We start from the raw sequence: 17,623 nt of genomic DNA, 5'->3' as shown, positions 1-17,623 counted from the left end.
ATCTAAGGCAGGACTAGAACGCAGCTAGATTTTATAGTGCTCTCCAATCAACTATTCCTGATTACTTTTGAGGGGGCTAGAGTGCTCCAGATCACCTTGGATCTTGATAATGTGAACCTTTGGTGATGAAGGTAATGAGGATGGGGTAGACTTTAGATTTCTTTTAAGTTACTGACTATGGATTCTCCCAGCTTTCTCAGGATTCTAGAACAGGGGTGCCAACCCTCAGTCAGTGGACCAGCACCGATCCATGGCATGGCAGCAACTGGGCCGCGCAAACAAGCGAAGCCCTATCAGTAGGATGCAGGCAGCATGCAAAACCAAACTCCCTCTGGTCTGCAGAAAAAACTTTCTTCGTGGAACCAGTCCCTGGTGCCCAAAAGGTTGGGGGCTGCTGTTGTAGATGATGAAGTTCAACACCAATAAAGGAGAATATTTGTAGCTCAGGGTTGAAATAAAGGCTCCTTGGTGCCTCTGAGCTTGGTTGTTTTCTTGCAGATGTTTCATTACCCAAACTAGGTAACATCATCAGTGTACTGATCAGTGTACTGATGATGTTATCTAGTTTGGGTAATGAAACATCTGCAAGAAAACAACCAAGCCCTGGAAGTTCAACAGCTTTGGAAGGCATCTCCAGGACTCTTCCAGTTCTGAAATCTTATAACTTGGTGCATGCCTACTTGTATAAGCACAGTGAGTGGATTTAATCATATTATTTGCAGAATTACTAAATGCCAAACAATGGAGGATCTAGTGCAGGGGTCCTCAAACTTGGCCCTTTTATGACTTGTGGACTTCAGCTCCCAGAATTGCTCAGCCAGCGTGTGGTGGTTTATAAAACAGTTGTTTATTCATTTAGGAAGCCTGTTTGGAGAAGTGAACATAGGAGTTAAAAAAAACAACATACATATATTCATGTTGGCACTTTTCAAATTATATCTACCTTCTCTGCCTCTCCCAGATTTTTTTTTCATTGAGATTCTAATTTGCTTTTAGACTCTGTAAGCATTGCTTGGCACTTGGTATTCAGTGCTACTCACACAGCCCTAAATGAGGAAAGTCGAGGGAGGGAGGGAGGGAGAGAGAGAGAGTGAATGAGAGAGAGAGAGAGAGAGAGAGAGAGAGAGAGAGAGAGAGAGAGAGAGAGAGAGAGAGAGAGAGAGAGAGAGAGAGAGAGAGAGAGAGAGAGAGAGAGAGAGAGATTTGTTGTGCTTGTGCTTCAGATTCCCTGCAAGCCAAAACCATAATTCTTGGCATATTGCCACCCTGTTTAAATAGGCTTATGTGGTCAATTCATCACCCCCTAAGCCATCAGGCCTATTTTCTCATGATTATGTGGGACTGTAAAGAGTCTTGTTCTTCATACCAGCAATCCAGAGAAAGGCCTGAGAGACAGAACAATGAATGAACCTTTATTGTCAAAGTACAACCACGTATACGTTGAGATTGGCTGAGCCTCCCTTCGTGCCCCCCACCACAGCTCACCATGACAACAAACCCGCCATCTTGTTACACCATGTGAGCTACCACTTGCTCACAGCAATTCGAGTCCATGGTCTTCCCAACCAGGCCTAGAAAGACCCATCTGAAATGTAGCAAGTTTTAGGATTTTTTTTCCCTCTGAGCCAGTCTTCTCCATCCTTTCAAAATATCCAACATGATATTTCAGATCCAATTGATAGAAGGGAGGGAGGGAGGGAGGGAAGGAAGGAAGGAGGAATATGAGAAGGTGAGGTTAGGGAAGAGAAGGAAGAGGGAGGGAGGGAAGGAAGGAAGAAAGGAAGGAAGGAAGGAAGGAAGGAAGGAAGGAAGGAAGGAAGGAAGGAATGAAGGAAGGAAGGAAGGAAGGAGGAATATGAGAAGGTGAGGTTAGGGAAGAGAAGGAAGAGGAAGGGAGGGAGGGAGAGAGGGAAGGGAAGGAAGGAAGGAAGGAAGGAAGGAAGGAAGGAAGGAAGGAAGGAGGAATATGAGAAGGTGAGGTTAGGGAAGAGAAGGAAGAGGGAGGGAGGGAGGGAGGGAGGGAGGGAGGGAGGAAGGAAGGAAGGAAGGAAGGAAGGAAGGAAGGAAGGAAGGAAGGAAGGAAGGAAGGAGGAATATGAGAAGGTGAGGTTAGGGAAGAGTGAGTGAAGGAAGGAAGGAAGGAAGGAAGGAAGGAAGGAAGGAAGGAAGGAAGGAAGGAAGGAAGGAAGGAAGGAAGGAAGAGATGTGGCTACCTAATTTGGCTTGGAAAACTCCAGATAACCACTAAAAGCCAGCAAAAATAGCAAAGACTGTGTGATATTTTTGTTGCCATCCAGTGGTCATATCTTTACCAAAACAGCTCTTTTTCTCTTTTCTAATCTTGCCCAGTGCTAATGTCTACATCCTATGGGTATGTCTTGTACTTGGCAAGCTCTTGCTAAATTCTGAGTAAGGTATGAAAAGAAGGGAGGGAGAGACTGTTCTGTCACTGCTTTCATCCAAGATGTTTGCTCAAGGTTTTATAAGATAAAATACCGGAGGTTTGATTCTAGACAACATGGAAAGGAAAGTCTTGAGATATCACCTAGCAAAGGGTTCAGTTGATGACTTTAATCTCCTTTGAAGTTGTTACTAAAAAGAAACCCTATCTCTCCTAACTATTTTAGTACGGAAACGATGGTAGCCCTGCTTGTGTTTACATGTCAGTGGTGGGATTCAGCCAGTTCACCCCACTTCGGCACAACCTGTAGCTAATTTTTTTGTTGCCCAGGCCCAGAATGGACTTCCGGAAGCGGCATCCACACAGAGAACTAGTTGTTCACATATTTGAATCCAACCACTGATTACAGCCCCTTATCAGCACAAGCCATTCCAGAGTGAACAGTTTTACAAGGCTTTTACTGTTTTCCAAAGCCTTTGATTATACTGCTATCTCAAATCCCACAACACAGGCAGAAGCAGTAACAATGGTGTTAAGATTACCTGCTAGATAACATAGTTTGGTGACATGAAAACTGTATTAAAAAAAATCTCTCCCATTCTCATACCTTGTTCTATTCTACACAAGAGTAAGTGGATCGGTGTTTTCACTCTATTCCTTTCCTGTCCCTGTCATTTGGTTTCCATAGCAATTTAGGGGGCTACATATATATGGATATATGCATATATTTTCAGCCGCTTTTCTCCAAATGAATGCCTCTTGAGAGGAATGTCCTTTTTGCAGTGGTTACATTTTCAGCAAGCTACTTTCTGGCAACTAAATGGAATATGATTTTGCAAGCTTTCCTTCACTACTGACACAATATATCTGTTAGCATCAGTGTGTGAAATTAGACCTTTTATAGAATGCCTAGTAAATCTTGGAAAACTGCACCTGGAATACTACCTATACTGAATACTGTACTTGGAATATTACAATTCTTGGAAATACTGTATTCAGTCCTGATCACCACAATATAAAAAAAGATGTTGAGATTTTGGAAGGAGTGCAGGGAAGAGCAACAAGAATGATTAGTGGGCTGGGGGCTAAAACATACGAAGAACGGTTACAGGAATTGGATATGTCTAGTAAAGAAGGACTAGAAGAGACATGATAGCATTGTTCCAACATCCGAGGGGTTGCCACAAAGAAGAGGGGACAACTTTTTTTCCAAAGCACCTGAAGGCAGGACAAGAAACAATGGATGGAAACTAACCAAGGAGAGAAGCAATTTAGAACTAAGGAGATAAATCCTAATGGCAAGAGCAATCAAACAATGGAATTGTCAGGACCCACCCCAAACCACGTCTTAGGAAGACAAAAACTCTTGGAGTCAAATTTTTAGTCCAAAAGGAATCTTTACTATGACATGCTTGGTTGTAGGAAATGAGACAGGGCTTAATATTTCCACGATGTAAACCCTTATAAAGAGTTCCCGGTTTAACCCCCCTTAATCCCCATTTGGTCAGTCCCCCATCCTTCCTCTCGTATCATCCATCTCGTGGGAAAAAGGAAGTTAGGACCCTTTTGTTTATTGCTGTCTACCTTGACAAAAACCAGATGCTAGCCCCCCCTTTTGTTTCCCCAGTTCAAAAGGCTTCTCCTTTCCTTTGAAATGCCTGTTGCCGATTCAATACACATCTATCCTCTTTTCTTCGGGAGATGGCAGAATCCATGGGATATGTTTGAAACATTCCATTTATGAATATGATATAAATGGATTCTGACAGGAATAGCTTTCCTTCAAAGGTTGTGGGTGCTCCGTTATTGGAGGCTTTCAAAAAGAGATTGGACAACCATTTGTCTGGAATGGTATAGGGTCTCCTGCTAGAGCAGTGGGTTGGACTAGAAGACTTCCAAGGTCCCTTCCAAGTCTATTGTTCTATCTTCTACATCTATATGGGACATCACAGTATGACACCCTTAATATTTCACACATTTCCTAGGCATTCTATGCAGTGCCAGAAGGCAAACTGGCAAAGTATAAAATATTCCCACTAAAATGCTATTCTAGCCTTCTTTATTGCAACAATATGGTATTTTGGTGTGTGTTTTTCAGTAAGAAAGTCCTGTACTTCATTTTGCATTTCTTCTTTCATTTTCATATAGGTAAGGTAAAGGTAAAGGTTCCCCCGCACATGCGTGCTAGTCGTTTCCAACTCTAGGGGCCGGTGCTCATCTCCATTTCAAAGCCGAAGAGCCAGCGCTTGTCCGAGGACGTCTCCGTGGTCATGTGGCCGGCATGACTAGACGCCAAAGGCGCATGGAATGCTGTTACCTTGCCACCGTAGTGGTCCCTATTTTTCTACTTGCATTTTTACGTGCTTTCGAACTGCTAGGTTGGCAGAAGCTGGGATGAGTAACAGGTGCTTACTCTGTTACGCGGCACTCGGGATTCGACCGGCCAAACTGCCGACCTTCTGATCGACAAGCTCAGCGTCCTAACCCACTGAGCCACCGTGTCTTTTCAATAAAGAGTTAGGGTTAGGATTTCATGAGTGTCTTTTCATGCTTTGCCTAAATAGTTCTCAGCATTCTGCATAATGCCTAGTTATTAAATACAAAGCCTAGGAAAAGTATACATCATATTCAAATAACACAGCCATTTCATACCTTGCCTAAAAATATCACGTATTCTATGGATTTCCTGGACATTCTATTTCAATGCCAGCTTTTCACACATTGCCGGTAACCTATCTATTCAATTTAAAGCATAAAAAAGCAAAGCAGATTGCATTGTCATCTATCTGCAGAAGCTGGATTCAGAGTTATATTCCCCCAAATAAGGATTTTGGAAGCTGAGTTGCCAAGCGAACTGAAAGATGTAAAACTGCAGGCATATTGTGTTCAGCATCACAAATATGTTGAACTACACAGGTTTCCAGAGCCCCCAAATGTTGCCAGATCACAGATGGAGAACTCCTTCATTTTAACCAGGGACCGCTCTTTAAATAATAACAATATTTTCAGCCTCTGAATCAAGGGTATCCCCAGGGGTATGAGACTCAAGATGGTGGCCATGATGGCTTGATCAAAGCTCCACCTTTTTAATGTTCATTTTATGTGTGTTGCATTCACACCATCATGGGCTGTATATCGACCTTTTTTGAAGCCATGTTCTAGGGATCCCCGCTCTGAATGCTGAAGAAAATGTGGTAGCGATAGCGACAAAACCGTGTTTCGGTTTATTGAGAAATGCTTTCAAAAGTAAAATGGCTATCAGTCACATATGTGTGAAATTTGAGGTTTTTAAGAAGAGACTGGACAGCCGCTTGTCTGAAATGGCATCTGGACTCCTGCTTGAGCAGAGGGCTAGACTAGAAGAACTCCAAGGTCCCTTTCAGCTCTATTTTGATCAAAAACATCAGAACAATTGTACTGCAAATACAGGTAGTCTATGGCCTATGACCACAACTGAGCCCAAACTTTCTGTTGCTAAGCAAGACCGTTGTTCAGTGAGTTTTGCCCCAATTTATGACCTTCCTTGCCACAGTTGTTAACTGAATCACTATAGTTGTTAAGTTAGCAACACGGCTGTGAAGTAAATCCGGCGTCCCCATTGATTTTGCTTGACAGAAGGTCACAAAAGAGGATCACATGACCCCCTAGGGCAGGGGTAGGCAACCTTGGCTCTTTTATGACTGGTGAACTTCAACTCCCAGAATTCCTGAGCCAGCATGGCTCAGCTTGGAAACCTCTCCCTTTTCCCTCAGCATGGCTGGCTCAGGAATTCTGGGAGTTGAAGTCCACCAGAGCCAACTTTGCCTATCCCTGCAACCATCGTTCAGCCAAGCGGCTGAATTTTGATCAAATGACCATGGGGATACTGCCAACGTCATAAGTGTGAAAAATGGTCATAAATCACTTTTTTGGCGCTATTGTAACTTTGAATAGTCACTGTACAAATGGTTGTAAGTCAAGGACTATTTATATTGTAGGCCTTCCCAGAACTGGGCTGTCAGCTGCTGTTTGATTGTTTGTCTGTGTTGGGAGTTCCTTGATTGGGGTATTGTTTACTACTTGATTCTTGGTCTGGTGTTAATCCTGGTGTTAATCTCTGCTTATCTGGGCAGTGATTGCTGTGAGGTACTGTGAGGTACTCCAATACCACATCGCTGCACTGTTGAATGGCAAGCTTGCCCTTTGGAGTTTGTGTTCAGTATCATGGTACACATAAGAAAAGGGACAGGAGTTGTGTGTGAGTTCATTGTTCTGCTACCCTTGACCCTTCCCCCCAGGAAGGAGTTTAATAATTGGGCGGTGGGGAGGGTGTCAGTCTCTAATTGCAAAGCCAAACTTTTGTGTTTGTCTGATATTACACAGCTTCTCTCAGACCTTCCCAGGCTCCCTCCTGTTTATTTTTCTATTTATTTTCATTAAGTTGGCATTTGCAAACTATTTCACTCAGAATGGGATGGGGGTGGGGGTTCTCTGCCTGGGCACTTCCTTGGAGGCCAGATCTCTTTCACATGTGGTGTTTGCATTTCTCACAGGGATTGTTGGCACATCAATGTGGAGAGAAAGTCTGCCTCTTCAAAAGGCCGGCTATAATTGAGACTCTTACCTTCCCTCTATTTAATTAACATTGTACAGCCACTCAGATACCCCAAGGACTAATACCTAGCTCACCTCCCCAAAACTGCATGAATTCTTTTGCATACAATTTACCGTGGTGATAAAGGGTCTGACCTTAAGAGAGGAAAAAAGAACATTCAGGTCTGTGAGAACAGAATCCTAGGTTCCTTACAAGATTAAAGCCAAGTTGAATTTTGTCCTTTTACAGAAGTTTGGAAACAACCTGGGGGTTGATTGGTCCTTAGTTGTGGCCTACTATATATCTATATATATATATCCACAGTTTTTGGTGGGATATGTAAACTCCAGAAGTACCTGTCCTGGAAAAGGCAGATCACAGATCAAACCAGCATGGATAATTACCTGGGCTTGGTTGAGTCTGAGAAGATGCCATTTTGAATTACATCAACCACCCAGAATGACACTGTGTGGTCCATTGGGTTCTTGACATTCAAGATCTTGGTTTTCTTCCTGCCGATGTTACATTACCAGACTGGGTAACATCATGAGTGCAGAGGGGAGGGTTTGGATAAGGTGGCTTAACAGAATAACAGATAGAATAGAATAGAATAGAATAGAATAGAATAGAATAGAATAGAATAGAATAGAATAGAATAGAATAGAATAGAATAGAATAGAATAGAATAGAATAGAATAGAATAGAATAGAATAGAATAGAATAGAATAGAATAGAATAGAATAGAATAGAATGGAGCTCCGGCCTGCATTTTGCAATCAGAGGCCATTCCGGAAGGCCACTGCAGCTGAGAACTGAGCAATGAATTTAATACATAGTTCGGTTCTTGTCTGCGCAGGCCTTCCAGAAAGGCCTCTGACTGTGAAATGCAGGCTGGAGCTCCATTCTCAGCCGCAGAATGAAGCTGCTCCTTCGGCCGCAGAAGAAGAGGGCCGGCGAGGCAAGTGTCAATCCATGGGAGGCCTGGCTGCAATGGTAAGCTCCACCTTCCCCACCCCCATCCCAGCTTGATTTTTAGGCATGTGTCTCATCCCAAAACCAGGGCTTAGTTTTGGGGTAAGTCTTAGTTTTGGGGAAACACGGTATTGGATTCAGGATTTACTAATCGACTCCCAAATCAAGGTGGTGCTTTCATTCAGCCAATCACTGGTAATCCCCAACACATAATCTTAGCAAGAGTGAAGCAAACCTTCCAATTTAATCACTGGCTCACTTCCTCGTTTCTCATCTCCCATCTTTAGAAAACTCAAAAAGATGTTTCTTAGCTGTCTGATCTAACCTATATAAAGGCTGTTTCTTTTATGGGGGAAAAATCTCTCTCTCTCTCTCTCTCTCTCTCTCTCTCTCTCTCTCTCTCTCTCTCTCTCTCTCTCTCTCTCTCTCTCTCTCTCTCTCTCTCTCTCTCTCTCTCTCTCTCTCTCTCTGAATGGCTGCAAGACTTGGGTTTGGCTAGTCTAAAGAAAAGAAGAAACGGGTGACATGATAGCAATATTCCAGTATTTGAGGGGCTGCCACAAAGAAGAAGGGGACAACCTATTGTCCAAACCACCAGAGGGCAAGACAAGAAACAATGGTTGGAAACAAATCAAAGAGAGAAGCAACCTGGAATTAAGGAGAAACTTCCTGACAGTGAGTAAAATTAACCAGTGGAACAGCTTGCCTTCAGAAATTGTGGGCACTCCATCACTGGAGGTTTTTAAGAAGAGACTAGACAGTCATTTATCTGAAATGGTATAAGTTCTCCTGCTTGAGCAGGGGGCTGGACTAGAAGATCTCCAAGGTCCCTTCTAGATTCTATTCTATTCTATTCTATTCTATTCTATTCTATTCTATTCTATTCTATTCTATTCTATTCTATTCTATTCTATTCTATTCTATTCTATTCTATTCTATTCTATTCTATTCTATTCTATTCTATTCTATTCTATTCTATTCTACTTTATTATTCTATTCTATTCTATTCTATTCTATTCTGTTCTGTTCTGTTCTGTTCTGTTCTGTTCTGTTCTACTCTACTCTACTCTACTCTACTCTACTCTACTCTACTCTATTTCTGTTCTATTGTTTTGCCTCGTCCTCAACCACCAATATTGAGCACTAATACATTCAGGAAAAGGCATCATATTTCTTTTTTACAATTCCTTCTTTCTACACGATTCCCCCCCCCCCCTCAGTACATCCGTCTGAAATTAGCCATAGAGATCTCCCCTGATGGGATCCATTTTTACTGCAAACTTCATTACGTTCAGCCTGTATGAAAATTCTATCTTTTAAAGAAAACCAGAATCTAAGGGAATATTGTAAGCCGCTGCACCAATGTCTTTGAGTTTTGCCTGCTTCGTTCCTAAATAGCAACAGATCTCCTGTAAATTACATCTTATTCTGTTGAAAAACAGCAACAAAAAAGATTACCAGCATTGAAAGGCAATAGTTCAAAAGCCTTTATATTGGTTTCTCTGAAACTTAGCGTGCCGTGATATTCTAACAATTCTGCAAAATGCAATCTGTAAGGAGGAGAAGGAAGAGGATATTTATTTATATTTTTCCAACCTAACTGGATAATGAGAAAGTGGGGCTTCTGATAGATACTATCCTTCGAATAACACAAAACTGGCCTGAGGCATTTACAAACTGGGGTCTGGTGCCTGAAATAGATTACATGGTCTATGGACAGTTATATATTTGATGCAGGTGAGTAGAATAGAATAGAATAGAATAGAATAGAATAGAATAGAATAGAATAGAATAGAATAGAATAGAATAGAATAGAATAGAATAGAATAGAATAGAATAGAATAGAATAGAATAGAATAGAATAGAATATGGAATGGAGTAGAGTAGAGTAGAGTAGAGTAGAGTAGAGTAGAATAGAATAGAATAGAATAGAATAGAATAGAATAGAATAGAATAGAATAGAATAGAATAGAATAGAATAGAATAGAATAGAATAGAATAGAATAGAATAGAATAGAATAGAACATGGAATGGAGTAGAGTAGAGTAGAGTAGAGTAGAGTAGAATAGAATAGAATAGAATAGAATAGAATAGAATAGAATAGAATAGAATAGAATAGAATAGAATAGAATAGAATAGAATAGAATAGAATAGAATAGAATAGAATAGAATAGAATAATAGTTCAATTGGCCAACTATGACTAGACACACAAATACTCAGTGTACTTGCAAAACAGGAGAGAAAATGATAATAATATGAAAAGTGAGCAACCAGTAAAAGGGGGAAATAAGAGGTAATAACAAAATAATAGACTAAAAGATTTGGAAAGGACGTTGGAGGTCTTCTAGTTCACCCCCCTGCTCAAACTGTAAACCCTATACCATTTTAGACAAATAGTTGTCCAATCTCTTCTTAAAAACCTCCAGTGTTGGAGCACCCACATCTTCTAGAGGCAAGTCGTTCCACTGGTTAATTGTTCTAATTGTCAGGGAAATTCTCCTTATTTCTAGGTTGCTTCTCTCCTTGATTAGTTTACATCCATTGCTTCTTGTCACAAATAATACCATAGCCACAATCTATGGGTTAATATACATACGCATTAGACAGAACTTAGTAGTCACCATCTTTTGTCAAGTGAGAAACTTTGGTGTTCAGCAGAGTGATGGCACAAGTGTGCGTGGGGGGAAGTAGCTGTTCAATTTAACAGCTTAGCTTAACTGTTAGCCAAATACCTGGGTATGGAACTCTTTTCTAGACTTTTTTACTTAGGGTATGCAAAACAGCTGAGTTGACAGACAATCTGGTGTAGTGGTTAAAGTACCAGGCTAGAAACTGGGAGACTGTGAATTCTGCCTTAGGCACAAAACCAGCTGGATGACCTTGGGCCATCTATGAGATGACCAAAAAAAAACTAGATCAGCCTGAGATTTGCTGTCTCTACTGCTGATCCCTATCCTGCCTCTACTGCCTTTGTTCCCCATCACTGCTAGTTACCGAACTTCCCTCTGAGTTAATGAGGGCACAAAGTGTGACAGATTTTGTAAGCCTTGAAGCTGCCCTTGGTGGTGCCGGAATAAGTAGAGAAAGATTACATTAACACCAGCCCAGGTAAGGATGATATGAAGACAATGTGCTGGCAGGGAAAGGATGTTGCCACAGCATGTTTGTGCTGGGGTGAGATCCACTTAAGGAAAAAAAGACCATAAATCTTAATTTCTTAATCACATTTGGATGTCTTGACTTTGGAAGATATGTACCGCAAGACAAATATAGAATCCACAGGAGAAAAAGGAAATCAGTGCTGCACCTAAGAGAATTTTTCTGCAAAAGAAATCCTGTCCTTTTTAAATGACAAAATATTTAATCTTGGAACACCAAACATAGACATGTAGGGCTGGAAGGGACCTCAGAGGTCTTCTAGTCCAGGGCTTTTCAACCAGTGGTACGGGTACCACCTGCGGTACATTGGCACCTGGCAGGTGGTACGCGACCATCCTAGAAAAGTGGTAGTGGGGGAGGGGAATGAGCCGAACCAGTGGCAGCACCGCACAAGCCTGAGGGAGAGACAGCTGGAGCTGCAGGGCTGTCAGGGCTCAGCGGAAGAGCCAGGATCAGTGCCAGGCTCCAGGTGGAGCTTGGCGCTGATCCCGGCATGTATGCTGAGCCCAGAAGAAGTGCCGATCAGCTGGAATGTTGCAGCATCTCCAGGGTCTTGTGATTTTCATTCAGATGCTTGGCAACTGATTCATATTTATGATGGTCACAGTGTCCCAGGGTCATGTGAAGTGACCAATACCTGCTGCAACCACCCAGCAGACGGGGGGTATAAAAACCAAACACCCCACCCCACCCCACCCCCACTGCCAATCCTCAACAGAAATGCTCACAACAATAAAAACCTCGGACAGGAGGAAGAGTGCCGCCGGGTGGGCAGGCAGGTGTCTTGCTCAGCTGTGGTTTGGGGGGGGGCACTTTTTTCAGTGGCATTGTAACTTCAAACAGTCACTAAGCGAACTGTTGTAAGTCGAGGGCTACCTGTACTTCATCACTTTTTTCCTCCTTTTTGGTCATCATGTTTTTGACACCTTGCTAGGCGACTGGTGGTACTCGGATGTTGCCATATCCTAAAAGTGGTACAATGGGTGAAAAGGTTGAAAACCCCTGTTCTAGTCCAACCCCCTGCTCGAGGCAGGAGATTTTATACTGTGGGAAGAATCCAGAGGAAAAAAATGTTTTGGGAAATATTAAAAAGGCAGAATATATTTCTCCAAAGGAATAATGGAGAACAACTTTAGAAAGACAGAAACCAGCCCCCTAAAATCAGGCCCAGCCTCTAGGCAGAGGCCAGCTTTTAGAAATGCAAATTCTGTAATAAAGGAACCTAGAAATTAGGAAGACAAATAACCCTAAAATCTACATACCCCCACCCAAATTCTAAGCACAGGAAACATAATAAGCTTAACCCACCAATACCAAATAGGACATACTCAGATATTGGGGAATATTAAAATGGCAGAATATATTTCTCCAAAGAAATAATGGAGAAGATCAAAAAAGGCAGAAACTTCTCCCTCCCCCCACCCCTCCCAGCTAGAAAACCTAGCAGAAACCAGATTTTAGAAATGCAGATGTAATAATCCATTCAGGAAGGTTGGAGCCAGGAAGCTGATGAGATTAGGAAGACAAAGACCCCTAAAATCTACATACCCCACCCAAATTCTAAGCACAGGAAACATAATAAGCTTAACCCAACAATACCAAATAGGACATACTCAGACTCAGGTCAAAGTACATGACACAGGAAATACAAAGCCTCAAACAGGAACAGGAAACAACCTCAAGAGCCCCAGAAGGTATAAAAACCCACCACTCCCAGCTACATGTGGTCAGTTTTCACAGACCCATCTTTCTATCTGGCTCTCCTCTTCAATAAACTGCAATCTTCTTTCTAAAGCAGTCTCCATTTTTATTATTCCCAGCTTGGACTGGACCCTGATGAAGAAGATTTTTCTTTCAACAATACCATGCCTGTCAAATGATTGTCCAGTCTATTTTTAAAACCTCCAGTGAAAACCACCCATCTGTTATAATTTGATCTCCTAGTATCTTGCTAAAGGCTTTAGAAGCTAATTTTAAAACCACTTTTCTTTCGCTTGGCATTCCCCACATGAGGCGTTAGCACTACAATTCCCAGAAATCCAGTGTTGGGTAGGAATTCTGGGAATGGAAGTCCCAACATATCTGGAGGCTGAGGATGGCTGCTTTAAATCATTCATAGAACTCACATTGGCTTAAGTTATAAATCAGGTATTCTATGTTACCTGAACTCTTGCCTCAGCTGATTCTTGGCTGCATCCAGGCTTAGAATTCATGATGGGGTGATAGATCAAAAGACATTTAAAATGTATAGCTTACTAAAGTTCAAATTCCTATGCTTGGACAAATTCAAGGTGAAATTGTTAAGAAGAGAGCACTTAAAACTTTCATTGTGCTTGTTTACTTATTTATATCTCAAGCAACTATAGCAGTGTTATCAGCACTGGTCAGGCACTTTTAACATGTTTGAGTCAAAATGATTTATGACTTGAGATGAATACTATATATGCCCATTAAGTGTTTATGCTACCAGCAATATTTCAGTCACATGAATCTCTCACTCACATGAATCTCTCTCACACATGAACCCCTCTTTCACACACAAACATGATTCTCTCTCTCTCTCACACACACACACACACAAACATGAATCTCTCTCTCTCTCACACACACACACACACAAACATGAATCTCTCTCTCTCTCTCTCTCTCTCTCTCTCTCTCTCTCTCTCTCTCTCTCTCTCTCTCTCTCTCTCTCTCTCTCTCTCTCCAGGGAGAAACAATTATTCACACCGTTACCACTTCATATTGCTTCTGCTGTGTAATCAACTTTAAACAGGCAATCCTCGACCTGTACCACAACTGAGCCCAAAATTTATGCCACTGAGGGAGAAATTTTTTAAGCGCGTTTTGCCCCATTTTACGACTTTTCATGGCACATTTGTTAAGCGAAGCACTGCTGTCGTCAAGTTAGTAACATGGTCGTTACGTGAATCTCGTGACCTCTCGTTTAGACTACTGCAATGCTCTGTACATGGGGCTGCCCTTGAGGACCACTCGGAGGCTTCAACTGGTGCAGAATGCGGCCGCGCGAGTTGTGTTGGGGGTCTCCTGATACTCCCATGTAACACCTCTACTCCGCGAGCTGCATTGGCTTCCAGTTGTCTTCCGGGTGAGATTCAAGGTGCTGGTGATGACCTATAAAGCCCTAAATGGCATGGGTCCGGATTACTTATGGGAGCACCTGCTGCCGGCGTCAACTTCCCTTCGTCCAGTGCGCTCCCACAGAGAAGACCTCCTCAGGGTGCCGTCGGTCAGAGAGTGTCGGCTTGCGGCCCCCAGGGGGAGGGCATTCTTTGTGGGCGCACCAGACCTTTGGAATCATTTACCGGTTGAGCTCCGGACGGCTCCTGACCTTCGCTCCTTCCGCCGTGACTTGAAAACTCACCTATTTGAACAAGCCGGCCTGGTTTGATGGGTTTGGGGTATTTTAATTTTAATTGTAATTTTAATTAATTTTTATTGCAATTGGGCTTTTTTATTTAATTCTTATCTTAACTTTTGTACATTGTATTTTTATTGCATTTTATTGCCCTGTACACCGCCCTGAGTCCTTCGGGAGAAGGGCGGTATAGAAATTAAATTAATAAATAATAAATAAATAAATCTGCCTCTCCCATTGACTTTTCTTGTCAGAAGGTCTCAAAAGGGGATCACGTGACTCAGGGACACTGCAACCAGTTGTCAAGCATCATCCAAGTGTAAATCACGTGTCCATGGGGATGCTGCAACTGTCATAAGTGTGAAAAATGGTCATAAGTCATTTTTTTCAGTGCCTTTGTAACTTCGAAAGGTCACAAAATGAACAGCTGTAAGTCAGGGACTGCCTATAATTTATAGAATTACAATGTTGGAAAGTCCCTCAGAGATTGAGATTTTTGTATTTTAAAAAAAAAATTCAGTGCCGTTGTAACTTTAGTCAGTCACTAAATGAGCTATTGTAAGTTGAGGACTACATCTACTGGATAATTTTAAAGGGTACATAAATGCCTTCTCCCCCCAAAAAATTTCTAGTGTCCAATGTACTGGATTTTAGCGCCTAGATATCTCTACAAGATATAAGTTGCACGTGATTTTAATCCTGTGAAGTTAATGTTCTATAGATAGTCTTCAACTTATGGCCATTTTTTTATTACCCTTTGAAGTTACATTGGCGCTGAAGAAAAATGACTTGCAGCCACTCCTCCTACTTATGACCGTCGCAGCTTTCATCCAGTCATGTGATTTCATTTCAGACAATCCGAAGTATAGAAGAGAATATTTGTAACCCAGGGTTGAAATGAGGGGTCTCCGGTGCTCTCTGAGCTTGGCTGTTTTCTTGCAACGTTTCATATAAATGGAATTAAAATAAATAAAAATAAATAAATTACCAAACTAGATAATCAGTACACAGCAGTGCACTGATGATGTTACCTAGTTTGGTAATGAAATGTTGCAAGGAAACGGCCAAGCTCACAGAGCATCGGGGACCCCACAATCAAAACTATTTACAACAGTTGCAGGGTCCTGGGGTAGAGTGATCACTAATTTCAACCTTCCAGGTAAAATCAATGGGGAAGCAGGAATGAGTAACCAGATGAGTTACTAGATTAAGCAGGTTGTGTGATGTACTTTGTGAATGAGGTAGGTCAAGCTGAAAGAGAATGACTGGGCCAGGTCAATCAATAAGCTCCGTGATCGAGTGGGGTCCTGAATCCAGGTTATTCCACTCATAATCCAGCACCATCTCAGGGGTGGGGAACACATGCCCTCCCCCCAGCTGTTTTGGGGGCATGGTTCCCACTTCCCATTGATTATGCTAGCTAAGACTGATATGACTTAGAACTTAGAATTTAAAAACTTAAATTTAATTTACTCCACAAAGAAGAATGGGTCAACCTATTCTCCAAAGCACCCGAAGACAAAACAAGAAACAATGAATGGAAACTAATCAAGGAGAGGAACCAGCCTAGAACTAAGGTGGAATTTTCTGACTGTATGAACAATTAACCAGTGGAACGACTTGCCTCTAGAAGTTGTGGGTGCTCCATCACTGGAGGTTTTTAAGAAGAGATTGTCCAAAAATGATATAGGGTCTCCTGCTTGAGCAGGGGGGTAGACTAGAAGACCTCCAAGATCCCTTCCAACTCTGTTATTCAACATGGAACACAGAATAACAAAGTTGGAAGAACATAGAATAACAGGGTTGGATTCTGTCAGTCAAAATCTTGAGTGCAAAGTTACTCTTCTCTGTCATATGTGAACGAAGACTTGGACAACTGAATGGAACCTAAGCAGTGCTCAAAAGGGGGTCTTGCTTTTCTCCAAACAGTAGAGTTTTTTAAAAATGCGTATTTATTTATTTATTTATTTATTTATTTATTTATTTATTTATTTATTTATTTATTTATTTGGATTTATATACTGCCCTTTCCCGAAGGACTCAGGGCAGTTTACAGGGTGTTTAAAAGAAAAATCAATACAAAAGTTAAAAACAATTAAAAAGATTAAATCAGTCCCTGAGAAAAAAATAAAAAAACCCAGTTAAAATTAAAATTCTCAGCCTGGGCCAGAGAGCTCGAAGAGCCAGGTCTTCAGGTCCCGGCGGAATGAACGGAGGTCGGGGGCAGTCCTCAGCTCCACGGGCAGCTGGTTCCAGAGGGCAGGCGCACCCACAGAGAAGGCCCTCCCCCTGGGTGTTACCCGCCGGCAATCTTTAACCGGCGGCACGCTGAGAAGACCCTCTCTGTGGGAGCGCACTGGACGAAGGGAGCTTGATGCCGGCAGCAGGTGTTCCCTCAGATATCCCGGACCCAAGCCATTTAGGGCTTTATAGGTCATCACCAGCACCTTGAATCTCACCCGAAGGGCAACCGGAAGCCAATGCAGCTGCCTTTCAATAAAATAAACCTATATAGGTAAGACTTTCAAAGGCAAAAGGGATGTAAAGTTTATATACCAGCCAAGGAGAGAGAGAGGAAAGAAACCTGGCTCCAAAAAACTTCCTTTTCAGCTTAACTTAATTTCATGGCGCTATTGAAAAAGCCAAGGAGCCAATGGTTCCCTAAAGGCATTTAGAGAACCCGGCCTCAGCTAATTCTAAAATTCCATAAAGCCTTATCCTTTTAGAGTCTTAAGCCATTGCTGAAATAGTTGGGAGCCTTTCCAACTGTCAGATGGAGTCTTTTGGTTGCCATTTATCAATTTTTCTTGGGAGGCTTTTGTGCATTACAGGAAAAAAGCACACGAAAGGACATAAATGGGGGGAAAAAATCACAGTAAAACAAAAAAGAAACCCTTTTCCTTTTAGTTCTTTTCTAGCGGTTCTTGGGTCAAGAAAGCTTTTACAGTCTAGTTCAGGGCTAGGCAACCTCGGCTCTTTTATGACTCATGGACTTCAACTCCCAGAATTCCTGAGTCAGCTATGAAGTCCATGAGTCATAAAAGAGCCGAGGTTGCCTACCCCTGGTCTAGCTCTAAATGACAGGCGAATGATGGAAAGAATGATCATTTCTTACAAAGTATTCTTACAATGAATCAT

The sequence above is a fragment of the Vipera berus genome (genome assembly GCF_964194415.1).
Source record: "Vipera berus genome assembly, chromosome: 3".
Classification (NCBI taxonomy): domain Eukaryota; kingdom Metazoa; phylum Chordata; class Lepidosauria; order Squamata; family Viperidae; genus Vipera; species Vipera berus.
Note: the sequence above shows the minus strand (reverse complement) of the source record.